Below are 24,076 nucleotides of genomic sequence, written 5' to 3' on the forward strand. Positions count from 1 at the left end.
AGTTCCGTCAATATCCGCCAGCCTTTAAGAGACATCATGCAGCCAGGCCTCTCGGCTTGCGGCCACACCATCCTGAACGCGCCCGATCTCGTCAGATCTCGGAAGCTAAACGGGGCAGGACCTGGTCAGTACTTGAATGTGAGACCTCCTGGAAATACCTGGTGCTGCAAGCTTTTACGTCTCCTGGGTAACTTTATCGTAGCTCTTAATTCTCTCTTTCTGTCTGGAGGAGATATAATTGAAGTATTGTACACGTACCCAGCTACTGTCAACACCCTTTGCTGCACTGATATTTTTCCATCCATTTTTCTTTTTTTTTTTTTTTTTTTTTTTTTTTGCTGGCAGTTCCGTCAATATCCGCCAGCCTTTAAGAGACATCATGCAACCAGGCCTCTCGGCTTGCGGACACACAGTCCTGAATGAGCCCGATGTCAGAAGATCTCGGAAGCTAAACGGGGCAGGACCTGGTCAGTACTTAAATGTGAGACCTCCTGGAAATACCAGGTGCTGCCAGCTTTTTACGTCTCCTGGGGAACTTCATCGTAGCTCTTAATACTCTCTTTCAGTCTGGAGAAGATATAATTGAAGAATTGTACACGTACCCAGCTACTGTCAACACCCTTTGCTGCACTGATATTTTTCCCTCCATTTTTCTTTTTTTTTTTGCTGGAAATTCCGTCAATACCCGCCAACCTTTAGGAGACATCATGCAGCCAGGCCCTTCGGCTTGTGGCCACACAGTCCTGAATGCGCCCGATCTCGTCAGATCTCGGAAGCTAAACGGGGCAGGACCTGGTCAGTACTTGGATGGGAGACCTCCTAGAAATACCAGGTGCTGCAAGCTTTTTACGTCTCCTGGGTAACTTCATCGTAGCTCTTAATACTCTCTTTCTGTCTCCAGGAGATATAATTGAAGAATTGTACACGTACCCGGCTACTTTCAACACCCTTTCCTGCACTGATATTTTTCCCTCCATTTTTCTATTTTTTTTTTTTTTTTGCTGGAAATTCCGTCAATACCCGCTAGCCTTTAAGAGACATCATGCAGCCAGGCATCTCGGCTTGCGGCCACACCATCCTGAACTCGCCCGATCTCGTCAGATCTTGGAAGCTAAACGGGGCAGGACCTGGTCGGTACATGAATGTGAGACCTCCTGGAAATACCTGGTGCTGCAAGCTTTTACGTCTCCTGGGTAACTTTATCGTAGCTCTTAATACTCTCTATCTGTCTGGAGGAGATATAATTGAAGTATTGTACACGTACCCAGCTACTGTCAACACCCTTTGCTGCACTGATATTTTTCCATCCATTTTTCTTTTTTTTTTTTTTTTTTTGCTGGAAGTTCCGTCAATACCCGCCAACCTTTAAGAGACATCATGCAGCCAGGCCTCTTGGCTTGCAGCCACACCATCCTGAACGTGCCTGATCTCGTCAGATCTCGGAAGCTAAACGGGGCAGGGCCTGATCAGAACTTGGATGGGAGACCTCCAGGAAATACCTGGTGCTGCAAGCTTTTTACGTCTCCTGGGTAACTTCATCGTAGCTCTTAATACTCTCTATCTGTCTGGAGGTGTTATAATTGAGGAATTGTACACGTACCCGGCTACTTTCAATAGCCTTTGCTGCACTGGTATTTTTCCCTCTATTTTTCTTTTTTTTATTTGCTGGCAGTTCCGTCAATACCCGCCAGCCTTTAAGAGATATCATGCAGCCACGCGTCTCGGCTTGCGGCCACACCATCCTGAACGCGCCCGATCTCGTCAGATCTCGGAAGCTAAACGGGGCAGGACCTGGTCAGTACTAGAATGTGAGACCTCCTGGAAATACCTGGTGCTGTAAGCTTTTACGTCTCCTGGGTAACTTTATCGTAGCTCTTAATTCTCTCTTTCTGTCTGGAGGAGATATAATTGAAGTATTGTACACGTACCCAGCTACTGTCAACACCCTTTGCTGCACTGGTATATTTCCCTCTATTTTTCTTTTTTTTTTTGCTGGCAGTTCCGTCAATACCCGCCAGCCTTTAAGAGACATCATGCAGCCAGGAATCTCGGCTTGCGGCCACACCATCCTGTGGCCACACCGTCCTGAATGCGCCCGATCTCGTCAGATCTCGGAAGCTAAACGGGGCAGGGCCTGGTCAGTACTTGGATGGGAGACCTCCTAGAAATACCAGGTGCTGCAAGCTTTTTACGTCTCCTGGGTAACTTCATCGTAGCTCTTAATACTCTCTTTCTGTCTCCAGGAGATATAATTGAAGAATTGTACACGTACCCGGCTACTTTCAACACCCTTTCCTGCACTGATATTTTTCCCTCCATTTTTCTATTTTTTTTTTTTTTTTTTTGCTGGAAATTCCGTCAATACCCGCCAGCCTTTAAGAGACATCATGCAGCCAGGCATCTCGGCTTGCGGCCACACCATCCTGAACTCGCCCGATCTCGTCAGATCTTGGAAGCTAAACGGGGCAGGACCTGGTCGGTACATGAATGTGAGACCTCCTGGAAATACCTGGTGCTGCAAGCTTTTACGTCTCCTGGGTAACTTCATCGTAGCTCTTAATACTCTCTTTCTGTCTCCAGGAGATATAATTGAAGAATTGTACACGTACCCGGCTACTTTCAACACCCTTTCCTGCACTGATATTTTTCCCTCCATTTTTCTATTTTTTTTTTTTTTTTTTTGCTGGAAATTCCGTCAATACCCGCCAGCCTTTAAGAGACATCATGCAGCCAGGCATCTCGGCTTGCGGCCACACCATCCTGAACTCGCCCGATCTCGTCAGATCTTGGAAGCTAAACGGGGCAGGACCTGGTCGGTACATGAATGTGAGACCTCCTGGAAATACCTGGTGCTGCAAGCTTTTACGTCTCCTGGGTAACTTTATCGTAGCTCTTAATACTCTCTATCTGTCTGGAGGAGATATAATTGAAGTATTGTACACGTACCCAGCTACTGTCAACACCCTTTGCTGCACTGATATTTTTCCATCCATTTTTCTTTTTTCTTTTTTTATTTTTTATTTTTGCTGGAAGTTCCGTCAATACCCGCCAACCTTTAAGAGACATCATGCAGCCAGGCCTCTCGGCTTGAGGCCACACCGTCCTGAAGACGCAAGATCTCGTCAGATCTCGGAAGAAAAACTGGGCAGGGCCTGGTCAGTAATTGGATGGGTGACCTCCTGGAAATACCAGGTGCTGAAAGCTTTTTACATCTCCTGGGTAACTTCAGCGTAGCTCTTAATACTCTCATTCAGGCTGGAGGAGATATAATTGAAGAATTGTACATGTACCCGGCTACTTTCAACACCCTGTCCTGCACTGATATTTTTCCCTCCATTTTTCTATTTATTTATTTTTTATTTTTTACTGGAAGCTCCGTCAATACCCGCCAGCCTTTAAGAGACATCATGCAGCCCGGCCTCTTGGCTTGCGGCCACACCGTCCTGAACGCGCCCGATCTTGCCCGATCTTGCCCGATCTTGTCAGATCTCAGAAGCTAAACGGGGCAGGACCTGGTCAGTACTTAAATGTGAGACCTCCTGGAAATACCAGGTGCTGCCAGCTTTTTACGTCTCCTGGGGAACTTCATCGTAGCTCTTAATACTCTCTTTCAGTCTGGAGAAGATATAATTGAAGAATTGTACACGTACCCGGCTACTTTCAACACCCTTTGCTGCACTGGTATTTTTCCCTCTATTTTTCTTTTTTTTTTTCGCTGGCAGTTCCTTCAATACCCGCCAGCCTTTAAGAGACATCATGCAGCCAGGCATCTCGGCTTGCGGCCACACCATCCTGAACGCGCCCGATCTCATCAGATCTCGGAAGCTAAACGGGGCAGGGCCTGGTCAGTACTTTGATGGGAGACCTCCTGGAAATACCAGGTCCTGCAAGCTTTTTACGTCTCCTGGGTAACTTCATCGTAGCTCTTAATACTCTCTTTCTGTCTCCAGGAGATATAATTGAAGAATTGTACACGTACCCGGCTACTTTCAACATCCTTTCCTGCACTGATATTTTTCCCTCCATTTTTCTTTTTTTTTTTTTTTTTTTTTGCTGGAAATTCCGTCAATACCCGCCAGCCTTTAAGAGACATCATGCAGCCAGACATCTCGGCTTGCGGCCACACCGTCCTGAACGCGCCCGATCTTGTCAGATCTCGGAAGCTAAACGGGGCAGGACCTGGTCAGTACATGAATGTGAGACCTCCTGGAAATACCTGGTGCTGCAAGCTTTTACGTCTCCTGGGTAACTTTATCGTAGCTCTTAATACTCTCTCTCTGTCTGGAGGAGATATAATTGAAGTATTGTACACGTACCCAGCTACTGTCAACACCCTTTGCTGCACTGATATTTTTCCATCCATTTTTTTTTTTTTTTTTTTGCTGGAAGTTCCGTCAATACCCGCCAACCTTTAAGAGACATCATGCAGCCAGGCCTCTCGGCTTGCGGCCACACCGTCCTGAAGACGCAAGATCTCGTCAGATCTCGGAAGAAAAACTGGGCAGGGCCTGGTCAGTAATTGGATGGGTGACCTCCTGGAAATACCAGGTGCTGAAAGCTTTTTACATCTCCTGGGTAACTTCAGCGTAGCTCTTAATACTCTCATTCAGTCTGGAGGAGATATAATTGAAGAATTGTACATGTACCCGGCTACTTTCAACACCCTGTCCTGCACTGATATTTTTCCCTCCATTTTTCTATTTATTTATTTTTTATTTTTTACTGGAAGTTCCGTCAATACCTGCCAGCCTTTAAGAGACATCATGCAGCCCGGCCTCTTGGCTTGCGGCCACACCGTCCTGAACGCGCCCGATCTCGTCAGATCTCGGAAGCTAAACGGGGCAGGACCTGGTCAGTACTTAAATGTGAGACCTCCTGGAAATACCAGGTGCTGCCAGCTTTTTACGTCTCCTGGGGAACTTCATCGTAGCTCTTAATACTCTCTTTCAGTCTGGAGAAGATATAATTGAAGAATTGTACACGTACCCGGCTACTTTCAACACCCTTTCCTGCACTGATATTTTTCCCTCCATTTTTCTATTTTTCTTTTTTTTTTTGCTGGCAGTTCCGTCAATACCCGCCAACCTTTAAGAAACATCATGCAGCCAGGCCTCTTGGCTTGAGGCCACACCGTCCTGAAGACGCAAGATCTCGTCAGATATCGGAAGAAAAACTGGGCAGGGCCTGGTCAGTAATTGGATGGGTGACCTCCTGGAAATACCAGGTGCTGAAAGCTTTTTACATCTCCTGGGTAACTTCAGCGTAGCTCTTAATACTCTCATTCAGTCTGGAGGAGATATAATTGAAGAATTGTACATGTACCCGGCTACTTTCAACACCCTGTCCTGCACTGATATTTTTCCCTCCATTTTTCTATTTATTTATTTTTTATTTTTTGCTGGAAGTTCCGTCAATACCCGCCAGCCTTTAAGAGACGTCATGCAGCCAGGCATCTCGGCTTGCGGCCACACCTTCCTGAACGCGCCCGATCTCGTCAGATCTCGGAAGCTAACGGGGCAGGGCCTGGTCAGTACTTGGATGGGAGACCTCCTAGAAATACCAGGTGCTGCAAGCTTTTTACGTCTCCTGGGTAACTTCATCATAGCTCTTAATACTCTCTTTCAGTCTGTAGGAGATATTATTGAAGAATTGTACACGTACCCGGCTACTTTCAAAACCCTTTGCTGCACTGATATTTTTCCCTCCATTTTTCTTTTTTCTTTTTTTCTTGCTGGAAGTTCCGTCAATACCCGCCAGCCTTAAAGAGACATCATGCAGCTGGGCCTCTCGGCTTTCGGCCACACCGTCCTGAACGCGCATGATATCGTCAGATCTCGGAAGCTTAACGGGGCAGGACCTGGTCAGTACTTGAATGTGAGACCTCCTGGAAATACCAGGTGCTGCAAGCTTTTACGTCTCCTGGGTAACTTTATCGTAGCTCCTAATACTCTCTTTCAGTCTGCAGGAGATATAATTGAAGAATTGTACACGTACCCGGCTACTTTCAACACCCTTTCCTGCACTGATATTTTTCTCTCCATTTTTCTATTTTTTTTTTTTTTTTTTTTGCTGGAAGTTCCGTCAATACCCGCCAACCTTTAGGAGACATCATGCAGCCAGGCCTTTCGGCTTGTGGCCACACCGTCCTGAATGCGCCTGATCTCGTCAGATCTCGGAAGCTAAACGGGGCAGGGCCTGGTCAGTACTTGGATGGGAGACCTCCTAGAAATACCAAGTGCTGCAAGCTTTTTACGTCTCCTGGGTAACTTCATCGTAGCTCTTAATACTCTCTTTCTGTCTCCAGGAGATATAATTGAAGAATTGTACACGTACCCGGCTACTTTCAACACCCTTTCCTGCACTGATATTTTTCCCTCCATTTTTCTATTTTTCTTTTTTTTTTTGCTGGCAGTTCCGTCAATACCCGCCAACCTTTAAGAGACATCATGCAGCCAGGCCTCTTGGCTTGAGGCCACACCGTCCTGAAGACGCAAGATCTCGTCAGATATCGGAAGAAAAACTGGGCAGGGCCTGGTCAGTAATTTGATGGGTGACCTCCTGGAAATACCAGGTGCTGAAAGCTTTTTACATCTCCTGGGTAACTTCAGCGTAGCTCTTAATACTCTCATTCAGTCTGGAGGAGATATAATTGAAGAATTGTACATGTACCCGGCTACTTTCAACACCCTGTCCTGCACTGATATTTTTCCCTCCATTTTTCTATTTATTTATTTTTTATTTTTTGCTGGAAGTTCCGTCAATACCCGCCAGCCTTTAAGAGACGTCATGCAGCCAGGCATCTTGGCTTGCGGCCACACCTTCCTGAACGCGCCCGATCTCGTCAGATCTCGGAAGCTAACCGGGGCAGGGCCTGGTCAGTACTTGGATGGGAGACCTCCTAGAAATACCAGGTGCTGCAAGCTTTTTACGTCTCCTGGGTAACTTCATCATAGCTCTTAATACTCTCTTTCAGTCTGTAGGAGATATTATTGAAGAATTGTACACGTACCCGGCTACTTTCAAAACCCTTTGCTGCACTGATATTTTTCCCTCCATTTTTCTTTTTTCTTTTTTTTTTTGCTGGAAGTTCCGTCAATACCCGCCAGCCTTAAAGAGACATCATGCAGCTGGGCCTCTTGGCTTTCGGCCACACCGTCCTGAATGCGCATGATATCGTCAGATCTCGGAAGCTAAACGGGGCAGGACCTGGTCAGTACTTGAATGTGAGACCTCCTGGAAATACCAGGTGCTGCAAGCTTTTACGTCTCCTGGGTAACTTTATCGTAGCTCTTAATACTCTCTTTCAGTCTGCAGGAGATATAATTGAAGAATTGTACACGTACCCGGCTACTTTCAACACCCTTCCTGCACTGATATTTTTCCCTCCATTTTTCTATTTTTGTTTTTTTTTCTTTTTGCTGGAAGTTCCGTCAATACCCGCCAACCTTTAAGAGACATCATGCAGCCTGGCCTTTCGGCTTGTGGCCACACCGTACTGAATGCACCCGATCTCGTCAGATCTCGGAAGCTAAACGGGGCAGGGCCTGGTCAGTACTTGGATGGGAGACCTCCTAGAAATACCAGGTGCTACAAGCTTTTTACGTCTCCTGGGTAACTTCATCGTAGCTCTTAATACTCTCTTTCTGTCTCCAGGAGATATAATTGAAGAATTGTACACGTACCCGGCTACTTTCAACACCCTTTGCTGCACTGGTATATTTCCCTCTATTTTTCTTTTTTTTTTTTGCTGGCAGTTCCGTCAATACCCGCCAGCCTTTAAGAGACATCATGCAGCCAGGCATCTCGGCTTGCGGCCACACCATCCTGAACTCGCCCGATCTCGTCAGATCTTGGAAGCTAAACGGGGCAGGACCTGGTCGGTACATGAATGTGAGACCTCCTGGAAATACCTGGTGCTGCAAGCTTTTACGTCTCCTGGGTAACTTTATCGTAGCTCTTAATACTCTCTTTCAGTCTGCAGGAGATATAAATGAAGAATTGTACACATACCTGGCTACTTTCAACACCCTTTCCTGCACTGATATTTTTCCCTCCATTTTTCTATTTTTTTTTTTTTTTTTTTGCTGGAAATTCCGTCAATACCCGCCAGCCTTTAAGAGACTTCATGCAGCCAGGCATCTCGGCTTGCGGCCACACCGTCCTGAACGCGCCCGATCTCGTCAGATCTCGGAAGCTAAACGGGGCAGGACCTGGTCAGTACATGAATGTGAGACCTCCTGGAAATACCTGGTGCTGCAAGCTTTTACGTCTCCTGGGTAACTTTATCGTAGCTCTTAATACTCTCTATCTGTCTGGAGGAGATATAATTGAAGTATTGTACATGTACCCAGCTACTGTCAACACCATTTGCTGCACTGATATTTTTCCATCCATTTTTCTTTTTTTTTTTTTTTTTTTGCTGGAAGTTCCGTCAATACCCGCCAACCTTTAAGAGACATCATGCAGCCAGGCCTTTCGGCTTGTGGCCACACCGTCCTGAATGCGCCCGATCTCGTCAGATCTCGGAAGTTTAACGGGGCAGGACCTGGTCAGTACTTGGATGGGAGACCTCCTAGAAATACCAGGTGCTGCAAGCTTTTTACGTCTTCTGGGTAACTTCATCGTAGCTCTTAATACTCTCTTTCTGTTTCCAGGAGATATAATTGAAGAATTGTACACGTACCCGGCTACTTTCAACACCCTTTGCTGCACTGGTATATTTCCCTGTATTTTTCTTTTTTTTTTTTGCTGGCAGTTCCGTCAATACCCGCCAGCCTTTAAGAGACATCATGCAGCCAGGCATCTCGGTTTGCGGCCACACCATCCTGAACGCGCCCTATCTCGTCAGATCTCGGAAGCTAAACGGGGCAGGACCTGGTCAGTACATGAAAGTGAGACCTCCTGGAAATACCTAGTTCTGCAAGCTTTTACGTCTCCTGGGTAACTTTATCGTAGGTCTTAATACTCTCTCTCTGTCTGGAGGAGATATAATTGAAGTACTGTACACGTATCCAGCTACTGTCAACACCCTTTGCTGCACTGATATTTTTCCATCCATTTTTCTTTTTTCTTTTTTTTTTTTTTTTTTTTGCTGGAAGTTCCGTCAATACCCGCCAACCTTTAAGAGACATCATGCAGCCAGGCCTTTCGGCTTGTGGCCACACCGTCCTGAATGCGCCCGATCTCGTCAGATCTCGGAAGCTAAACGGGGCAGGGCCTGGTCAGTACTTGGATGGGAGACCTCCTAGAAATACCAGGTGCTGCAAGCCTTTTACGTCTCCTGGGTAACTTCATCGTAGCTCTTAATACTCTCTTTCTGTCTCCAGGAGATATAATTGAAGAATTGTACACGTACCCGGCTACTTTCAACACCCTTTCCTGCACTGATATTTTTCCCTCCATTTTTCTATTTTTCTTTTTTTTTTTGCTGGCAGTTCCGTCAATACCCGCCAACCTTTAAGAGACATCATGCAGCCAGGCCTCTTGGCTTGAGGCCACACCGTCCTGAAGACGCAAGATCTCGTCAGATATCGGAAGAAAAACTGGGCAGGGCCTGGTCAGTAATTTGATGGGTGACCTCCTGGAAATACCAGGTGCTGAAAGCTTTTTACATCTCCTGGGTAACTTCAGCGTAGCTCTTAATACTCTCATTCAGTCTGGAGGAGATATAATTGAAGAATTGTACATGTACCCGGCTACTTTCAACACCCTGTCCTGCACTGATATTTTTCCCTCCATTTTTCTATTTATTTATTTTTTATTTTTTGCTGGAAGTTCCGTCAATACCCGCCAGCCTTTAAGAGACGTCATGCAGCCAGGCATCTTGGCTTGCGGCCACACCTTCCTGAACGCGCCCGATCTCGTCAGATCTCGGAAGCTTACCGGGGCAGGGCCTGGTCAGTACTTGGATGGGAGACCTCCTAGAAATACCAGGTGCTGCAAGCTTTTTACGTCTCCTGGGTAACTTCATCATAGCTCTTAATACTCTCTTTCAGTCTGTAGGAGATATTATTGAAGAATTGTACACGTACCCGGCTACTTTCAAAACCCTTTGCTGCACTGATATTTTTCCCTCCATTTTTCTTTTTTCTTTTTTTTTTTGCTGGAAGTTCCGTCAATACCCGCCAGCCTTTAAGAGACGTCATGCAGCCAGGTATCTTGGCTTGCGGCCACACCTTCCTGAACGCGCCCGATCTCGTCAGATCTCGGAAGCTAACCGGGGCAGGGCCTGGTCAGTACTTGGATGGGAGACCTCCTAGAAATACCAGGTGCTGCAAGCTTTTTACGTCTCCTGGGTAACTTCATCATAGCTCTTAATACTCTCTTTCAGTCTGCAGGAGATATAATTGAAGAATTGTACACGTACCCGGCTACTTTCAACACCCTTCCTGCACTGATATTTTTCCCTCCATTTTTCTATTTTTGTTTTTTTTTCTTTTTGCTGGAAGTTCCGTCAATACCCGCCAACCTTTAAGAGACATCATGCAGCCTGGCCTTTCGGCTTGTGGCCACACCGTACTGAATGCACCCGATCTCGTCAGATCTCGGAAGCTAAAAGGGGCAGGGCCTGGTCAGTACTTGGATGGGAGACCTCCTAGAAATACCAGGTGCTACAAGCTTTTTACGTCTCCTGGGTAACTTCATCGTAGCTCTTAATACTCTCTTTCTGTCTCCAGGAGATATAATTGAAGAATTGTACACGTACCCGGCTACTTTCAACACCCTTTGCTGCACTGGTATATTTCCCTCTATTTTTCTTCTTTTTTTTTTGCTGGCAGTTCCGTCAATACCCGCCAGCCTTTAAGAGACATCATGCAGCCAGGCATCTCGGCTTGCGGCCACACCATCCTGAACTCGCCCGATCTCGTCAGATCTTGGAAGCTAAACGGGGCAGGACCTGGTCGGTACATGAATGTGAGACCTCCTGGAAATACCTGGTGCTGCAAGCTTTTACGTCTCCTGGGTAACTTTATCGTAGCTCTTAATACTCTCTTTCAGTCTGCAGGAGATATAAATGAAGAATTGTACACGTACCTGGCTACTTTCAACACCCTTTCCTGCACTGATATTTTTCCCTCCATTTTTCTATTTTTTTTTTTTTTTTTTTGCTGGAAATTCCGTCAATACCCGCCAGCCTTTAAGAGACTTCATGCAGCCAGGCATCTCGGCTTGCGGCCACACCGTCCTGAACGCGCCCGATCTCGTCAGATCTCGGAAGCTAAACGGGGCAGGACCTGGTCAGTACATGAATGTGAGACCTCCTGGAAATACCTGGTGCTGCAAGCTTTTACGTCTCCTGGGTAACTTTATCGTAGCTCTTAATACTCTCTATCTGTCTGGAGGAGATATAATTGAAGTATTGTACATGTACCCAGCTACTGTCAACACCATTTGCTGCACTGATATTTTTCCATCCATTTTTCTTTTTTTTTTTTTTTTTTTGCTGGAAGTTCCGTCAATACCCGCCAACCTTTAAGAGACATCATGCAGCCAGGCCTTTCGGCTTGTGGCCACACCGTCCTGAATGCGCCCGATCTCGTCAGATCTCGGAAGCTAAACGGGGCAGGGCCTGGTCAGTACTTGGATGGGAGACCTCCTAGAAATACCAGGTGCTGCAAGCTTTTTACGTCTTCTGGGTAACTTCATCGTAGCTCTTAATACTCTCTTTCTGTTTCCAGGAGATATAATTGAAGAATTGTACACGTACCCGGCTACTTTCAACACCCTTTGCTGCACTGGTATATTTCCCTGTATTTTTCTTTTTTTTTTTTGCTGGCAGTTCCGTCAATACCCGCCAGCCTTTAAGAGACATCATGCAGCCAGGCATCTCGGTTTGCGGCCACACCATCCTGAACGCGCCCTATCTCGTCAGATCTCGGAAGCTAAACGGGGCAGGACCTGGTCAGTACATGAAAGTGAGACCTCCTGGAAATACCTAGTTCTGCAAGCTTTTACGTCTCCTGGGTAACTTTATCGTAGGTCTTAATACTCTCTCTCTGTCTGGAGGAGATATAATTGAAGTACTGTACACGTATCCAGCTACTGTCAACACCCTTTGCTGCACTGATATTTTTCCATCCATTTTTCTTTTTTCTTTTTTTTTTTTTTTTTTTTGCTGGAAGTTCCGTCAATACCCGCCAACCTTTAAGAGACATCATGCAGCCAGGCCTTTCGGCTTGTGGCCACACCGTCCTGAATGCGCCCGATCTCGTCAGATCTCGGAAGCTAAACGGGGCAGGGCCTGGTCAGTACTTGGATGGGAGACCTCCTAGAAATACCAGGTGCTGCAAGCTTTTTACGTCTCCTGGGTAACTTCATCGTAGCTCTTAATACTCTCTTTCTGTCTCCAGGAGATATAATTGAAGAATTGTACACGTACCCGGCTACTTTCAACACCCTTTGCTGCACTGGTATATTTCCCTCTATTTTTCTTTTTTTTTTTTGCTGGCAGTTCCGTCAATACCCGCCAGCCTTTAAGAGACATCATGCAGCCAGGCATCTCGGCTTGCGGCCACACCATCCTGAACGCGCCCTATCTCGTCAGATCTCGGAAGCTAAACGGGGCAGGACCTGGTCAGTACTTGAAAGTGAGACCTCCTGGAAATACCTAGTTCTGCAAGCTTTTACGTCTCCTGGGTAACTTTATCGTAGCTCTTAATACTCTCTCTCTGTCTGGAGGAGATATAATTGAAGTACTGTACACGTATCCAGCTACTGTCAACACCCTTTGCTGCACTGATATTTTTCCATCCATTTTTCTTTTTTCTTTTTTTCTTTTTTTTTTTTGCTGGAAGTTCATTCAATACCCGCCAACCTTTAAGAGACATCATGCAGCCAGGCCTTTCGGCTTGTGGCCACACCGTCCTGAATGCGCCCGATCTCGTCAGATCTCGGAAGCTAAACGGGGCAGGGCCTGGTCAGTACTTGGATGGGAGACCTCCTAGAAATACCAGGTGCTGCAAGCTTTTTACGTCTCCTGGGTAACTTCATCGTAGCTCTTAATACTCTCTTTCTGTCTCCAGGAGATATAATTGAAGAATTGTACACGTACCCGGCTACTTTCAACACCCTTTGCTGCACTGGTATATTTCCCTCTATTTTTCTTTTTTTTTTTGCTGGCAGTTCCGTCAATACCCACCAGCCTTTAAGAGACATCATGCAGCCAGGCATCTCGGCTTGCGGCCACACCATCCTGAACGCGCCCGATCTCGTCAGATCTCGGAAGCTAAACGCGGCAGGACCTGGTCAGTACATGAAAGTGAGACCTCCTGGAAATACCTAGTGCTGCAAGCTTTTACGTCTCCTGGGTAACTTTATCGTAGCTCTTAATACTCTCTCTCTGTCTGGAGGAGATATTATTGAAGAATTGTACACGTACCCGGCTACTTTCAAAACCCTTTGCTGCACTGATATTTTTCCCTCCATTTTTCTTTTTTCTTTTTTTTTTTGCTGGAAGTTCCGTCAATACCCGCCAGCCTTAAAGAGACATCATGCAGCTGGGCCTCTCGGCTTTCGGCCACACCGTCCTGAATGCGCATGATATCGTCAGATTTCGGAAGCTAAACGGGGCAGGACCTGGTCAGTACATGAATGTGAGACCTCCTGGAAATACCTGGTGCTGCAAGCTTTTACGTCTCCTGGGTAACTTTATCGTAGCTCTTAATACTCTCTATCTGTCTGGAGGAGATATAATTGAAGTATTGTACACGTACCCAGCTACTGTCAACACCATTTGCTGCACTGATATTTTTCCATCCATTTTTCTTTTTTTTTTTTTTTTTTTGCTGGAAGTTCCGTCAATACCCGCCAACCTTTAAGAGACATCATGCAGCCAGGCCTTTCGGCTTGTGGCCACACCGTCCTGAATGCGCCCGATCTCGTCAGATCTCGGAAGCTAAACGGGGCAGGGCCTGGTCAGTACTTGGATGGGAGACCTCCTAGAAATACCAGGTGCTGCAAGCTTTTTACGTCTCCTGGGTAACTTCATCGTAGCTCTTAATACTCTCTTTCTGTCTCCAGGAGATATAATTGAAGAATTGTACACGTACCCGGCTACTTTCAACACCCTTTGCTGCACTGGTATATTTCCCTCTATTTTTCTTTTTTTTTTTTGCTGGCAGTTCCGTCAATACCCGCCAGCCTTTAAGAGACATCATGCAGCCAGGCATCTCGGCTTGCGGCCGCACCATCCTGAACGCGCCCTATCTCGTCAGATCTCGGAAGCTAAACGGGGCAGGACCTGGTCAGTACTTGAAAGTGAGACCTCCTGGAAATACCTAGTTCTGCAAGCTTTTACGTCTCCTGGGTAACTTTATCGTAGCTCTTAATACTCTCTCTCTGTCTGGAGGAGATATAATTGAAGTACTGTACACGTATCCAGCTACTGTCAACACCCTTTGCTGCACTGATATTTTTCCATCCATTTTTCTTTTTTCTTTTTTTCTTTTTTTTTTTTGCTGGAAGTTCCGTCAATACCCGCCAACCTTTAAGAGACATCATGCAGCCAGGCCTTTCGGCTTGTGGCCACACCGTCCTGAATGCGCCCGATCTCGTCAGATCTCGAAAGCTAAACGGGGCAGGGCCTGGTCAGTACTTGGATGGGAGACCTCCTAGAAATACCAGGTGCTGCAAGCTTTTTACGTCTCCTGGGTAACTTCATCGTAGCTCTTAATACTCTCTTTCTGTCTCCAGGAGATATAATTGAAGAATTGTACACGTACCCGGCTACTTTCAACACCCTTTGCTGCACTGATATTTCTCCCTCCATTTTTCTTTTTTTTTTTTTTTTTTTGCTGGAAGTTCCGTCAATACCCACCAGCCTAAAGAGACATCATGCAGCCGGGCCTCTTGGCTTTCGGCCACACCGTCCTGAACGCGCCCGATATCGTCAGATCTCGGAAGGTAAAAGGGGCAGGGCCTGGTCAGTACTTGGATGGGTGACCTCCTGGAAATGCCAGGTGCTGCAAGCTTTTTACGTCTCCTGGGTAACTTCATCGTAGCTCTTAATACTCTCTTTCTGTCTGGAGGAGATATAATTGAAGAATTGTACACGTACCCGGCTACTTTCAAAACCCATTACTGCACTGATATTTTTCCCTCCATTTTTCTTTTTCTTTTTTTTCTTTTTTTTTTTTGCTGGAAGTTCCGTCAATACCCGCCAACCTTTAAGAGACATCATGCAGCCAGGCCTTTCGGCTTGTGGCCACACCGTCCTGAATGCGCCCGATCTTGTCAGATCTCGGAAGCTAAACGGGGCAGGGCCTGGTCAGTACTTGGATGGGAGACCTCCTAGAAATACCAGGTGCTGCAAGCTTTTTACGTCTCCTGGGTAACTTCATCGTAGCTCTTAATACTCTCTTTCTGTCTCCAGGAGATATAATTGAAGAATTGTACACGTACCCGGCTACTTTCAACACCCTTTGCTGCACTGATATTTCTCCCTCCATTTTTCTTTTTTTTTTTTTTTTTTTGCTGGAAGTTCCGTCAATACCCACCAGCCTAAAGAGACATCATGCAGCCGGGCCTCTTGGCTTTCGGCCACACCGTCCTGAACGCGCCCGATATCGTCAGATCTCGGAAGGTAAAAGGGGCAGGGCCTGGTCAGTACTTGGATGGGTGACCTCCTGGAAATGCCAGGTGCTGCAAGCTTTTTACGTCTCCTGGGTAACTTCATCGTAGCTCTTAATACTCTCTTTCTGTCTGGAGGAGATATAATTGAAGAATTGTACACGTACCCGGCTACTTTCAAAACCCATTACTGCACTGATATTTTTCCCTCCATTTTTCTTTTTCTTTTTTTTTTTTTTTTTTTTTGCTGGAAGTTCCGTCAATACCCGCCAACCTTTAAGAGACATCATGCAGCCAGGCCTCTCGGCTTGCGGCCACACCGTCCTGAATTCCCCCGATCTCGTCAGAACTCGGAAGCTAAACGGGGCATGGCTTGGTCAGTACTTGGATGGGAGACCTCCTAGAAATACCAGGTGCTGCAAGCCTTTTACGTCTCCTGGGTAACTTCATCGTAGCTCTTAATACTCTCTTTCTGTGTCCAGGAGATATAATTGAAGAATTGTACACGTACTAGGCTACTTTCAACACCCTTTGCTGCACTGATATTTTCCCTCCATTTTTCTTTTTATTTTATTTTTTTGCTGGAAGTTCCGTCAATATCCGCCAGCCTTTAAGAGACATCATGCAGCCAGGCCTCTTGGCTTGTAGTCACACCGTCCTGAACGCGCCCGATCATATCAGATTTCGGAAGCTAAACGGGGCAGGGCCTGGTCAGTACTTGGATGTGTGACCTCCTGGAAATACCAGGTGCTGCAAGCTTTTTACGTCTCCTGGGTAACTTCATCGTAGCTCTTAAAACTCTCTTTCTGTCTCCAGGAGATATAATTGAAGAATTGTACACGTACCCGGCTACTTTCAACACCCTTTGCTGCACTGGTATATTTCCCTCTATTTTTCTTTTTTTTTTTTGCTGGCAGTTCCGTCAATACCCGCCAACCTTTAAGAGACATCATGCAGCCAGGCATCTCGGCTTGCGGCCACACCATCCTGAACGCGCCCGATCTCGTCAGATCTCGGAAGCTAAATGGGGCATGGCCTGGTCAGTACTTGGATGGGAGACCTCCTAGAAATACCAGGTGCTGCAAGCTTTTACGTCTCCTGGGTAACTTTATCGTAGCTCTTAATACTCTCTATCTGTCTGGAGGAGATATAATTGAAGTACTGTACACGTACCCAGCTACTGTCAACATCCTTTGCTGCACTGATATTTTTCCATCCATTTTTCTTTTTTTTTTTGCTGGCAGTTCCGTCAATACCCGCCAGCCTTAAAGAGACATGATGCAGCTGGGCCTCTCGGCTTTCGGCCACACCGTCCTGAATGCGCATGATATCGTCAGATCTCGGAAGCTAAACGGGGCAGGACCTGGTCAGTACTTGAATGTGAGACCTCCTGGAAATACCAGGTGCTGCAAGCTTTTACGTCTCCTGGGTAACTTTATCGTAGCTCTTAATATTCTCTTTCAGTCTGCAGGAGATATAATTGAAGAATTGTACACGTACCCGGCTACTTTCAACACCCTTTCCTGCAGTGATATTTTTCCCTCCATTTTTCTATTTTTTTTTTTTTTTCTTTTTGCTGGAAGTTCCGTCAATACCCGCCAACCTTTAAGAGACATCATGCAGCCAGGCCTTTCGGCTTGTGGCCACACCGTCCTGAATGCGCCCGATCTCGTCAGATCTCGGAAGCTAAACGGGGCAGGGCCTGGTCAGTACTTGGATGGGAGACCTCCTAGAAATACCAGGTGCTGCAAGCTTTTTACGTCTCCTGGGTAACTTCATCGTAGCTCTTAATACTCTCTTTCTGTCTCCAGGAGATATAATTGAAGAATTGTACACGTACCCGGCTACTTTCAACACCCTTTGATGCACTGGTATATTTCCCTCTATTTTTCTTTTTTTTTTTTTGCTGGCAGTTCCGTCAATACCCGCCAACCTTTAAGAGACATCATGCAGCCAGGCCTTTCGGCTTGTGGCCACACCGTCCTGAATGCGCCTGATCTCGTCAGATCTCGGAAGCTAAACGGGGCAGGGCCTGGTCAGTACTTGGATGGGAGACCTCCTAGAAATACCAGGTGCTGCAAGCTGTTTACGTCTCCTGGGTAACTTCATCGTAGCTCTTAATACTCTCTCTCTGTCTGGAGGAGATATAATTGAAGTATTGTACATGTATCCAGCTACTGTCAACACCCTTTGCTGCACTGATATTTTTCCATCCATTTTTCTTTTTTCTTTTTTTATATTTTTTTTTTGCTGGAAGTTCCGTCAATACCCGCCAACCTTTAAGAGACATCATGCAGCCAGGCCTTTCGGCTTGTGGCCACACCGTCCTGAATGCGCCTGATCTCGTCAGATCTCGGAAGCTAAACGGGGCAGGGCCTGGTCAGTACTTGAATGGGAGACCTCCTAGAAATACCAGGTGCTGCAAGCTTTTTACGTCTCCTGGGTAACTTCATCGTAGCTCTTAATACTCTCTCTCTGTCTGGAGGAGATATAATTGAAGTATTGTACACGTATCCAGCTACTGTCAACACCCTTTGCTGCACTGATATTTTTCCATCCATTTTTCTTTTTTCTTTTTTTATATTTTTTTTTTGCTGGAAGTTCCGTCAATACCCGCCAACCTTTAAGAGACATCATGCAGCCAGGCATCTCGGCTTGCGGCCACACCATCCTGAAGACGCAAGATCTCGTCAGATCTCGGAAGAAAAACTGGGCAGGGCCTGGTCAGTAATTGGATGGGTGACCTCCTGGAAATACCAGGTGCTGAAAGCTTTTTACATCTCCTGGGTAACTTCAGCGTAGCTCTTAATACTCTCATTCAGTCTGGAGGAGATATAATTGAAGAATTGTACATGTACCCGGCTACTTTCAACACCCTGTCCTGCACTGATATTTTTCCCTCCATTTTTCTATTTATTTATTTTTTATTTTTTGCTGGAAGTTCTGTCAATACCCGCCAGCCTTTAAGAGACATCATGCAGGCAGGCCTCTTGGCTTGTGGCCACACCGTCCTGAACACGCCCGATCTCGTCAGATCTCGGAAGCTAAACGGGGCAGGGCCTCGTCAGTACTTGGATGGGTGACCTCCTGGAAATACCAGGTGCTGCAAGCTTTTTACGTCTCCTGGGTAACTTCATCGTAGCTCTTAATACTCTCTTTCTGTCTCCAGGAGATATAATTGAAGAATTGTACACGTACCCGGCTACTTTCAACACCCTTTGCTGCACTGGTATATTTCCCTCTATTTTTCATTTTTTTTTTTGCTGGCAGTTCCGTCAATACCCGCCAGCCTTTAAGAGACATCATGCAGCCAGGCATCTCGGCTTGCGGCCACACCATCCTGAACGCGCCCGATCTCGTCAGATCTCGGAAGCTAAACGGGGCAGGACCTGGTCAGTACATGAAAGTGAGACCTCCTGGAAATACCTAGTTCTGCAAGCTTTTACGTCTCCTGGGTAACTTTATCGTAGCTCTTAATACTCTCTCTCTGTCTGGAGGAGATATAATTGAAGTATTGCACACGTATCCAGCTACTGTCAACACCCTTTGCTGCACTGATATTTTTCCATCCATTTTTCTTTTTTCTATTTTTTTTTTTTTTTTTTGCTGGAAGTTCCGTCAATACCCGCCAACCTTTAAGAGACATCATGCAGCCAGGCCTTTCGGCTTGTGGCCACACCATCCTGAATGCGCCCGATCTCGTCAGATCTCGGAAGCTAAACGGGGCAGGGCCTCGTCAGTACTTGGATGGGTGACCTCCTGGAAATACCAGGTGCTGCAAGCTTTTTACGTCTCCTGGGTAACTTCATCGTAGCTCTTAATACTCTCTTTCTGTCTCCAGGAGATATAATTGAAGAATTGTACACGTACCCGGCTACTTTCAACACCCTTTGCTGCACTGGTATATTTCCCTCTATTTTTCATTTTTTTTTTTGCTGGCAGTTCCGTCAATACCCGCCAGCCTTTAAGAGACATCATGCAGCCAGGCATCTTGGCTTGCGGCCACACCATCCTGAACGCGCCCGATCTCGTCAGATCTCGGAAGCTAAACGGGGCAGGACCTGGTCAGTACATGAAAGTGAGACCTCCTGGAAATACCTAGTTCTGCAAGCTTTTACGTCTCCTGGGTAACTTTATCGTAGCTCTTAATACTCTCTCTCTGTCTGGAGGAGATATAATTGAAGTATTGCACACGTATCCAGCTACTGTCAACACCCTTTGCTGCACTGATATTTTTCCATCCATTTTTCTTTTTTCTATTTTTTTTTTTTTTTTTTGCTGGAAGTTCCGTCAATACCCGCCAACCTTTAAGAGACATCATGCAGCCAGGCCTTTCGGCTTGTGGCCACACCGTCCTGAATGCGCCCGATCTCGTCAGATCTCGGAAGCTAAACGGGGCAGGGCCTCGTCAGTACTTGGATGGGTGACCTCCTGGAAATACCAGGTGCTGCAAGCTTTTTACGTCTCCTGGGTAACTTCATCGTAGCTCTTAATACTCTCTTTCTGTCTCCAGGAGATATAATTGAAGAATTGTACACGTACCCGGCTACTTTCAACACCCTTTGCTGCACTGGTATATTTCCCTCTATTTTTCATTTTTTTTTTGCTGGCAGTTCCGTCAAGACCCGCCAGCCTTTAAGAGACATCATGCAGCCAGGCATCTCGGCTTGCGGCCACACCATCCTGAACGCGCCCGATCTCGTCAGATCTCGGAAGCTAAACGGGGCAGGACCTGGTCAGTACATGAAAGTGAGACCTCCTGGAAATACCTAGTTCTGCAAGCTTTTACGTCTCCTGGGTAACTTTATCGTAGCTCTTAATACTCTCTCTCTGTCTGGAGGAGATATAATTGAAGTATTGCACACGTATCCAGCTACTGTCAACACCCTTTGCTGCACTGATATTTTTCCATCCATTTTTCTTTTTTCTATTTTTTTTTTTTTTTTTTGCTGGAAGTTCCGTCAATACCCGCCAGCCTTTAAGAGACATCATGCAGCCAGGCCTTTCGGCTTGTGGCCACACCGTCCTGAATGCGCCCGATCTCGTCAGATCTCGGAAGCTAAACGGGGCAGGGCCTGGTCAGTACTTGAATGTGAGACCTCCTGGAAATACCAGGTGCTGCAAGCTTTTACGTCTCCTGGGTAACTTTATCGTAGCTCTTAATATTCTCTTTCAGTCTGCAGGAGATATAATTGAAGAATTGTACACGTACCCGGCTACTTTCAACACCCTTTCCTGCAGTGATATTTTTCCCTCCATTTTTCTATTTTTTTTTTTTTTTCTTTTTGCTGGAAGTTCCGTCAATACCCGCCAACCTTTAAGAGACATCATGCAGCCAGGCCTTTCGGCTTGTGGCCACACCGTCCTGAATGCGCCCGATCTCGTCAGATCTCGGAAGCTAAACGGGGCAGGGCCTGGTCAGTACTTGGATGGGAGACCTCCTAGAAATACCAGGTGCTGCAAGCTTTTTACGTCTCCTGGGTAACTTCATCGTAGCTCTTAATACTCTCTTTCTGTCTCCAGGAGATATAATTGAAGAATTGTACACGTACCCGGCTACTTTCAACACCCTTTGCTGCACTGGTATATTTCCCTCTATTTTTCTTTTTTTTTTTTTGCTGGCAGTTCCGTCAATACCCGCCAACCTTTAAGAGACATCATGCAGCCAGGCCTTTCGGCTTGTGGCCACACCGTCCTGAATGCGCCTGATCTCGTCAGATCTCGGAAGCTAAACGGGGCAGGGCCTGGTCAGTACTTGGATGGGAGACCTCCTAGAAATACCAGGTGCTGCAAGCTGTTTACGTCTCCTGGGTAACTTCATCGTAGCTCTTAATACTCTCTCTCTGTCTGGAGGAGATATAATTGAAGTATTGTACACGTATCCAGCTACTGTCAACACCCTTTGCTGCCCTGATATTTTTCCATCCATTTTTCTTTTTTCTTTTTTTATATTTTTTTTTTGCTGGAAGTTCCGTCAATACCCGCCAACCTTTAAGAGACATCATGCAGCCAGGCCTTTCGGCTTGTGGCCACACCGTCCTGAATGCGCCTGATCTCGTCAGATCTCGGAAGCTAAACGGGGCAGGGCCTGGTCAGTACTTGGATGGGAGACCTCCTAGAAATACCAGGTGCTGCAAGCTTTTTACGTCTCCTGGGTAACTTCATCGTAGCTCTTAATACTCTCTCTCTGTCTGGAGGAGATATAATTGAAGTATTGTACACGTATCCAGCTACTGTCAACACCCTTTGCTGCACTGATATTTTTCCATCCATTTTTCTTTTTTCTTTTTTTATATTTTTTTTTTGCTGGAAGTTCCGTCAATACCCGCCAACCTTTAAGAGACATCATGCAGCCAGGCATCTCGGCTTGCGGCCACACCATCCTGAAGACGCAAGATCTCGTCAGATCTCGGAAGAAAAACTGGGCAGGGCCTGGTCAGTAATTGGATGGGTGACCTCCTGGAAATACCAGGTGCTGAAAGCTTTTTACATCTCCTGGGTAACTTCAGCGTAGCTCTTAATACTCTCATTCAGTCTGGAGGAGATATAATTGAAGAATTGTACATGTACCCGGCTACTTTCAACACCCTGTCCTGCACTGATATTTTTCCCTCCATTTTTCTATTTATTTATTTTTTATTTTTTGCTGGAAGTTCTGTCAATACCCGCCAGCCTTTAAGAGACATCATGCAGCCCGGCCTCTTGGCTTGTGGCCACACCGTCCTGAACACGCCCGATCTCGTCAGATCTCGGAAGCTAAACGGGGCAGGGCCTCGTCAGTACTTGGATGGGTGACCTCCTGGAAATACCAGGTGCTGCAAGCTTTTTACGTCTCCTGGGTAACTTCATCGTAGCTCTTAATACTCTCTTTCTGTCTCCAGGAGATATAATTGAAGAATTGTACACGTTCCCGGCTACTTTCAACACCCTTTGCTGCACTGGTATATTTCCCTCTATTTTTCATTTTTTTTTTTGCTGGCAGTTCCGTCAATACCCGCCAGCCTTTAAGAGACATCATGCAGCCAGGCATCTCGGCTTGCGGCCACACCATCCTGAACGCGCCCGATCTCGTCAGATCTCGGAAGCTAAACGGGGCAGGACCTGGTCAGTACATGAAAGTGAGACCTCCTGGAAATACCTAGTTCTGCAAGCTTTTACGTCTCCTGGGTAACTTTATCGTAGCTCTTAATACTCTCTCTCTGTCTGGAGGAGATATAATTGAAGTGTTGCACACGTATCCAGCTACTGTCAACACCCTTTGCTGCACTGATATTTTTCCATCCATTTTTCTTTTTTCTATTTTTTTTTTTTTTTTTTGCTGGAAGTTCCGTCAATACCCGCCAACCTTTAAGAGACATCATGCAGCCAGGCCTTTCGGCTTGTGGCCACACCGTCCTGAATGCGCCCGATCTCGTCAGATCTCGGAAGCTAAACGGGGCAGGGCCTCGTCAGTACTTGGATGGGTGACCTCCTGGAAATACCAGGTGCTGCAAGCTTTTTACGTCTCCTGGGTAACTTCATCGTAGCTCTTAATACTCTCTTTCTGTCTCCAGGAGATATAATTGAAGAATTGTACACGTACCCGGCTACTTTCAACACCCTTTGCTGCACTGGTATATTTCCCTCTATTTTTCATTTTTTTTTTTGCTGGCAGTTCCGTCAATACCCGCCAGCCTTTAAGAGACATCATGCAGCCAGGCATCTCGGCTTGCGGCCACACCATCCTGAACGCGCCCGATCTCGTCAGATCTCGGAAGCTAAACGGGGCAGGACCTGGTCAGTACATGAAAGTGAGACCTCCTGGAAATACCTAGTTCTGCAAGCTTTTACGTCTCCTGGGTAACTTTATCGTAGCTCTTAATACTCTCTCTCTGTCTGGAGGAGATATAATTGAAGTATTGCACACGTATCCAGCTACTGTCAACACCCTTTGCTGCACTGATATTTTTCCATCCATTTTTCTTTTTTCTATTTTTTTTTTTTTTTTTTGCTGGAAGTTCCGTCAATACCCGCCAACCTTTAAGAGACATCATGCAGCCAGGCCTTTCGGCTTGTGACCACACCGTCCTGAATGCGCCCGATCTCGTCAGATCTCGGAAGCTAAACGGGGCAGGGCCTGGTCAGTACTTGGATGGGAGACCTCCTAGAAATACCAGGTGCTGCAAGCTTTTTACGTCTTCTGGGTAACTTCATCGTAGCTCTTAATACTCTCTTTCTGTCTCCAGGAGATATAATTGAAGAATTGTACACGTACCCGGCTACTTTCAACACCCTTTGCTGCACTGGTATATTTCCCTCTATTTTTCTTTTTTTTTTTTGCTGGCAGTTCCGTCAATACCCGCCAGCCTTTAAGAGACGTCATGCAGCCAGGCATCTCGGCTTGCGGCCACACCATCCTGAACGCGCCCGATCTCGTCAGATCTCGGAAGCTAACGGGGCAGGGCCTGGTCAGTACTCGGATGGGAGACCTCCTAGAAATACCAGGTGCTGCAAGCTTTTTACGTCTCCT

At 46.4% G+C, this 24,076-nt stretch overlaps 23 non-coding genes and 40 pseudogenes across 23 annotated transcripts; all 63 read left to right on the top strand.

The window, feature by feature from the left end:
• The first annotated feature begins 54 nt into the window (after positions 1-54).
• LOC136745448 (uncharacterized) lies at positions 55-173 on the top strand (annotated as a pseudogene).
• A 552-nt stretch (positions 174-725) lies between these two features.
• Positions 726-844, top strand: LOC136745478 (uncharacterized; annotated as a pseudogene).
• A 216-nt stretch (positions 845-1,060) lies between these two features.
• Positions 1,061-1,179, top strand: LOC136745620 (uncharacterized; annotated as a pseudogene).
• Positions 1,180-1,395: 216 nt separating this feature from the next.
• On the top strand, positions 1,396-1,514 carry LOC136745531 (uncharacterized; annotated as a pseudogene).
• Positions 1,515-1,724: 210 nt separating this feature from the next.
• On the top strand, positions 1,725-1,843 carry LOC136745488 (uncharacterized; annotated as a pseudogene).
• A 224-nt stretch (positions 1,844-2,067) lies between these two features.
• Positions 2,068-2,186, top strand: LOC136745450 (uncharacterized; annotated as a pseudogene).
• A 219-nt stretch (positions 2,187-2,405) lies between these two features.
• On the top strand, positions 2,406-2,524 carry LOC136745621 (uncharacterized; annotated as a pseudogene).
• Positions 2,525-2,742: 218 nt separating this feature from the next.
• On the top strand, positions 2,743-2,861 carry LOC136745622 (uncharacterized; annotated as a pseudogene).
• A 224-nt stretch (positions 2,862-3,085) lies between these two features.
• LOC136745690 (uncharacterized) lies at positions 3,086-3,204 on the top strand (annotated as a pseudogene).
• A 570-nt stretch (positions 3,205-3,774) lies between these two features.
• LOC136745725 (5S ribosomal RNA) lies at positions 3,775-3,893 on the top strand. The gene has a single exon (XR_010816158.1). It is a non-coding gene; the product is annotated as a 5S ribosomal RNA (ribosomal RNA).
• Positions 3,894-4,112: 219 nt separating this feature from the next.
• Positions 4,113-4,231, top strand: LOC136745568 (uncharacterized; annotated as a pseudogene).
• A 210-nt stretch (positions 4,232-4,441) lies between these two features.
• Positions 4,442-4,560, top strand: LOC136745626 (uncharacterized; annotated as a pseudogene).
• A 221-nt stretch (positions 4,561-4,781) lies between these two features.
• LOC136745525 (uncharacterized) lies at positions 4,782-4,900 on the top strand (annotated as a pseudogene).
• Positions 4,901-5,457: 557 nt separating this feature from the next.
• On the top strand, positions 5,458-5,575 carry LOC136745440 (uncharacterized; annotated as a pseudogene).
• A 553-nt stretch (positions 5,576-6,128) lies between these two features.
• Positions 6,129-6,247, top strand: LOC136745469 (uncharacterized; annotated as a pseudogene).
• A 557-nt stretch (positions 6,248-6,804) lies between these two features.
• On the top strand, positions 6,805-6,923 carry LOC136745731 (5S ribosomal RNA). Its single transcript, XR_010816164.1, has one exon. It is a non-coding gene; the product is annotated as a 5S ribosomal RNA (ribosomal RNA).
• Positions 6,924-7,139: 216 nt separating this feature from the next.
• On the top strand, positions 7,140-7,258 carry LOC136745699 (uncharacterized; annotated as a pseudogene).
• A 219-nt stretch (positions 7,259-7,477) lies between these two features.
• LOC136745742 (5S ribosomal RNA) lies at positions 7,478-7,596 on the top strand. Its single transcript, XR_010816174.1, has one exon. It is a non-coding gene; the product is annotated as a 5S ribosomal RNA (ribosomal RNA).
• A 210-nt stretch (positions 7,597-7,806) lies between these two features.
• Positions 7,807-7,925, top strand: LOC136745623 (uncharacterized; annotated as a pseudogene).
• Positions 7,926-8,143: 218 nt separating this feature from the next.
• Positions 8,144-8,262, top strand: LOC136745512 (uncharacterized; annotated as a pseudogene).
• Positions 8,263-8,478: 216 nt separating this feature from the next.
• LOC136745460 (uncharacterized) lies at positions 8,479-8,597 on the top strand (annotated as a pseudogene).
• A 553-nt stretch (positions 8,598-9,150) lies between these two features.
• On the top strand, positions 9,151-9,269 carry LOC136745489 (5S ribosomal RNA). The gene has a single exon (XR_010816134.1). It is a non-coding gene; the product is annotated as a 5S ribosomal RNA (ribosomal RNA).
• Positions 9,270-9,826: 557 nt separating this feature from the next.
• On the top strand, positions 9,827-9,945 carry LOC136745451 (uncharacterized; annotated as a pseudogene).
• A 216-nt stretch (positions 9,946-10,161) lies between these two features.
• LOC136745732 (5S ribosomal RNA) lies at positions 10,162-10,280 on the top strand. The gene has a single exon (XR_010816165.1). It is a non-coding gene; the product is annotated as a 5S ribosomal RNA (ribosomal RNA).
• Positions 10,281-10,500: 220 nt separating this feature from the next.
• Positions 10,501-10,619, top strand: LOC136745464 (uncharacterized; annotated as a pseudogene).
• A 211-nt stretch (positions 10,620-10,830) lies between these two features.
• On the top strand, positions 10,831-10,949 carry LOC136745624 (uncharacterized; annotated as a pseudogene).
• A 218-nt stretch (positions 10,950-11,167) lies between these two features.
• On the top strand, positions 11,168-11,286 carry LOC136745514 (uncharacterized; annotated as a pseudogene).
• Positions 11,287-11,502: 216 nt separating this feature from the next.
• Positions 11,503-11,621, top strand: LOC136745629 (5S ribosomal RNA). Its single transcript, XR_010816148.1, has one exon. It is a non-coding gene; the product is annotated as a 5S ribosomal RNA (ribosomal RNA).
• Positions 11,622-12,174: 553 nt separating this feature from the next.
• On the top strand, positions 12,175-12,293 carry LOC136745640 (5S ribosomal RNA). The gene has a single exon (XR_010816149.1). It is a non-coding gene; the product is annotated as a 5S ribosomal RNA (ribosomal RNA).
• A 210-nt stretch (positions 12,294-12,503) lies between these two features.
• LOC136745692 (uncharacterized) lies at positions 12,504-12,622 on the top strand (annotated as a pseudogene).
• A 224-nt stretch (positions 12,623-12,846) lies between these two features.
• On the top strand, positions 12,847-12,965 carry LOC136745652 (5S ribosomal RNA). The gene has a single exon (XR_010816150.1). It is a non-coding gene; the product is annotated as a 5S ribosomal RNA (ribosomal RNA).
• Positions 12,966-13,174: 209 nt separating this feature from the next.
• Positions 13,175-13,293, top strand: LOC136745651 (uncharacterized; annotated as a pseudogene).
• Positions 13,294-13,843: 550 nt separating this feature from the next.
• Positions 13,844-13,962, top strand: LOC136745663 (5S ribosomal RNA). Its single transcript, XR_010816151.1, has one exon. It is a non-coding gene; the product is annotated as a 5S ribosomal RNA (ribosomal RNA).
• Positions 13,963-14,172: 210 nt separating this feature from the next.
• LOC136745719 (uncharacterized) lies at positions 14,173-14,291 on the top strand (annotated as a pseudogene).
• A 224-nt stretch (positions 14,292-14,515) lies between these two features.
• LOC136745388 (5S ribosomal RNA) lies at positions 14,516-14,634 on the top strand. Its single transcript, XR_010816106.1, has one exon. It is a non-coding gene; the product is annotated as a 5S ribosomal RNA (ribosomal RNA).
• A 216-nt stretch (positions 14,635-14,850) lies between these two features.
• On the top strand, positions 14,851-14,969 carry LOC136745588 (uncharacterized; annotated as a pseudogene).
• Positions 14,970-15,194: 225 nt separating this feature from the next.
• LOC136745399 (5S ribosomal RNA) lies at positions 15,195-15,313 on the top strand. The gene has a single exon (XR_010816116.1). It is a non-coding gene; the product is annotated as a 5S ribosomal RNA (ribosomal RNA).
• Positions 15,314-15,529: 216 nt separating this feature from the next.
• Positions 15,530-15,648, top strand: LOC136745589 (uncharacterized; annotated as a pseudogene).
• Positions 15,649-15,873: 225 nt separating this feature from the next.
• Positions 15,874-15,992, top strand: LOC136745482 (uncharacterized; annotated as a pseudogene).
• A 215-nt stretch (positions 15,993-16,207) lies between these two features.
• On the top strand, positions 16,208-16,326 carry LOC136745540 (uncharacterized; annotated as a pseudogene).
• A 210-nt stretch (positions 16,327-16,536) lies between these two features.
• On the top strand, positions 16,537-16,655 carry LOC136745463 (uncharacterized; annotated as a pseudogene).
• A 208-nt stretch (positions 16,656-16,863) lies between these two features.
• LOC136745700 (uncharacterized) lies at positions 16,864-16,982 on the top strand (annotated as a pseudogene).
• Positions 16,983-17,202: 220 nt separating this feature from the next.
• Positions 17,203-17,321, top strand: LOC136745674 (5S ribosomal RNA). The gene has a single exon (XR_010816152.1). It is a non-coding gene; the product is annotated as a 5S ribosomal RNA (ribosomal RNA).
• Positions 17,322-17,532: 211 nt separating this feature from the next.
• LOC136745743 (5S ribosomal RNA) lies at positions 17,533-17,651 on the top strand. Its single transcript, XR_010816175.1, has one exon. It is a non-coding gene; the product is annotated as a 5S ribosomal RNA (ribosomal RNA).
• A 225-nt stretch (positions 17,652-17,876) lies between these two features.
• On the top strand, positions 17,877-17,995 carry LOC136745400 (5S ribosomal RNA). The gene has a single exon (XR_010816117.1). It is a non-coding gene; the product is annotated as a 5S ribosomal RNA (ribosomal RNA).
• Positions 17,996-18,220: 225 nt separating this feature from the next.
• LOC136745613 (uncharacterized) lies at positions 18,221-18,339 on the top strand (annotated as a pseudogene).
• Positions 18,340-18,560: 221 nt separating this feature from the next.
• LOC136745403 (5S ribosomal RNA) lies at positions 18,561-18,679 on the top strand. The gene has a single exon (XR_010816120.1). It is a non-coding gene; the product is annotated as a 5S ribosomal RNA (ribosomal RNA).
• Positions 18,680-18,889: 210 nt separating this feature from the next.
• LOC136745661 (uncharacterized) lies at positions 18,890-19,008 on the top strand (annotated as a pseudogene).
• Positions 19,009-19,232: 224 nt separating this feature from the next.
• On the top strand, positions 19,233-19,351 carry LOC136745387 (5S ribosomal RNA). Its single transcript, XR_010816105.1, has one exon. It is a non-coding gene; the product is annotated as a 5S ribosomal RNA (ribosomal RNA).
• A 210-nt stretch (positions 19,352-19,561) lies between these two features.
• On the top strand, positions 19,562-19,680 carry LOC136745662 (uncharacterized; annotated as a pseudogene).
• A 224-nt stretch (positions 19,681-19,904) lies between these two features.
• Positions 19,905-20,023, top strand: LOC136745389 (5S ribosomal RNA). The gene has a single exon (XR_010816107.1). It is a non-coding gene; the product is annotated as a 5S ribosomal RNA (ribosomal RNA).
• A 209-nt stretch (positions 20,024-20,232) lies between these two features.
• LOC136745664 (uncharacterized) lies at positions 20,233-20,351 on the top strand (annotated as a pseudogene).
• A 224-nt stretch (positions 20,352-20,575) lies between these two features.
• Positions 20,576-20,694, top strand: LOC136745428 (uncharacterized; annotated as a pseudogene).
• A 220-nt stretch (positions 20,695-20,914) lies between these two features.
• On the top strand, positions 20,915-21,033 carry LOC136745685 (5S ribosomal RNA). Its single transcript, XR_010816153.1, has one exon. It is a non-coding gene; the product is annotated as a 5S ribosomal RNA (ribosomal RNA).
• Positions 21,034-21,244: 211 nt separating this feature from the next.
• Positions 21,245-21,363, top strand: LOC136745744 (5S ribosomal RNA). The gene has a single exon (XR_010816176.1). It is a non-coding gene; the product is annotated as a 5S ribosomal RNA (ribosomal RNA).
• A 225-nt stretch (positions 21,364-21,588) lies between these two features.
• On the top strand, positions 21,589-21,707 carry LOC136745378 (5S ribosomal RNA). Its single transcript, XR_010816097.1, has one exon. It is a non-coding gene; the product is annotated as a 5S ribosomal RNA (ribosomal RNA).
• A 225-nt stretch (positions 21,708-21,932) lies between these two features.
• On the top strand, positions 21,933-22,051 carry LOC136745614 (uncharacterized; annotated as a pseudogene).
• Positions 22,052-22,272: 221 nt separating this feature from the next.
• On the top strand, positions 22,273-22,391 carry LOC136745404 (5S ribosomal RNA). The gene has a single exon (XR_010816121.1). It is a non-coding gene; the product is annotated as a 5S ribosomal RNA (ribosomal RNA).
• Positions 22,392-22,601: 210 nt separating this feature from the next.
• LOC136745665 (uncharacterized) lies at positions 22,602-22,720 on the top strand (annotated as a pseudogene).
• Positions 22,721-22,944: 224 nt separating this feature from the next.
• Positions 22,945-23,063, top strand: LOC136745390 (5S ribosomal RNA). Its single transcript, XR_010816108.1, has one exon. It is a non-coding gene; the product is annotated as a 5S ribosomal RNA (ribosomal RNA).
• A 210-nt stretch (positions 23,064-23,273) lies between these two features.
• On the top strand, positions 23,274-23,392 carry LOC136745666 (uncharacterized; annotated as a pseudogene).
• A 224-nt stretch (positions 23,393-23,616) lies between these two features.
• Positions 23,617-23,735, top strand: LOC136745391 (5S ribosomal RNA). Its single transcript, XR_010816109.1, has one exon. It is a non-coding gene; the product is annotated as a 5S ribosomal RNA (ribosomal RNA).
• Positions 23,736-23,945: 210 nt separating this feature from the next.
• LOC136745441 (uncharacterized) lies at positions 23,946-24,063 on the top strand (annotated as a pseudogene).
• Positions 24,064-24,076: the final 13 nt, after the last annotated feature.

Source organism: Amia ocellicauda, unplaced genomic scaffold, assembly GCF_036373705.1.
Source record: "Amia ocellicauda isolate fAmiCal2 unplaced genomic scaffold, fAmiCal2.hap1 HAP1_SCAFFOLD_92, whole genome shotgun sequence".
Lineage (NCBI taxonomy): Eukaryota > Metazoa > Chordata > Actinopteri > Amiiformes > Amiidae > Amia > Amia ocellicauda.